The sequence below is a fragment of the Apodemus sylvaticus genome, chromosome 21 (assembly GCF_947179515.1).
Source record: "Apodemus sylvaticus chromosome 21, mApoSyl1.1, whole genome shotgun sequence".
Taxonomy (NCBI): Eukaryota; Metazoa; Chordata; class Mammalia; order Rodentia; family Muridae; genus Apodemus; species Apodemus sylvaticus.
The window spans coordinates 37,174,123-37,175,204 of NC_067492.1; positions in this window are offsets into that span (position 1 = coordinate 37,174,123).

Consider the following 1,082-nt stretch of genomic DNA (forward strand, 5'->3'; position numbering starts at 1 on the left):
CTGTTAAGCAAAACTAGACTCAAAAGGACAAATACCACATTTTCTCTCATACATGGTTTTAGATATTAATGTTTATAATTTGTATTTATATTGTCAATTGGTCATGAAGCTAGAAGAGTCCATGAGAGAAAAAGAGAGATGTGTGTGTGTGTGTATTTGTGTGTGTGTGTGTGTGTGTGTATGAGAGAGAGAGAGAGAGAGAGAGAGAGAGAGAGAGAGAGAGAGAGAAAGAGAGAGAGAGAGAGAAAAGGAGGAGGAGAATGAAAGTACAAAGGGAGACAATTAGTATAGAAAGGATGAGCTGAGAGACACAAAGGGACGAAGAAAAGTGGGAAAAGACCAGTAAGAACAAAATCAGCATCAAACATCATAATAAAACCCATTACTATGGAGACTAACTTGAAAAATATAAAACAAAAATACATTGTTCATTTATATAAGAATGCCTATCCCTAAATCTCTCCTCTGAAACATTGTGAGATCCTTGACTATGCCAGTACATGACAGAAGGCTAGACCACTTGACAAGAATCTTATAAAGATAAATTTGGCAAAAAGAAAATGATGACATTTAAGATTGTTGCCAAAATGAGATCCAAATCTCTACCAGCAAAGAGAAGCTGGGAGGTGTGTCCTAACCTCTCTGGTGAACAACAGGGTAGCTGTGAGGGCCTCTGAACTCTTCCAGCTTGATGCGAGGACCCAAGACCAAAGAGTGGCCTTACTTGAAGGTGTCTGCAGAGCTGGTGCCTGGGTTTAGGAACTAAGAAAGCACTGAGATGTGATTGTCCTGCTGAGAAATGCTTATGTAAGAAGTTGCTTGGCCGGTTTGTGGACTCCTGCAATCTAAGTGTAGAGTCCAAACAATTTAGATAAAGCTGGGTAAACTCTGGGTGAGGATGGCTTAGTGATCTCCTGAGAAACCCACAGAGCTCTTTGGAATAGAAAGATTGTTTTTTTCTGGTATCATACAATTGATTGAGAGAAATTTGCTGGTAATCTTCAGGAGTGGGGCAGGATCGGTGTGACCCCTTTGCCATAGGCTGGAGATCTTACTGTTCCCAAAACCTGTAGCCTCCTACA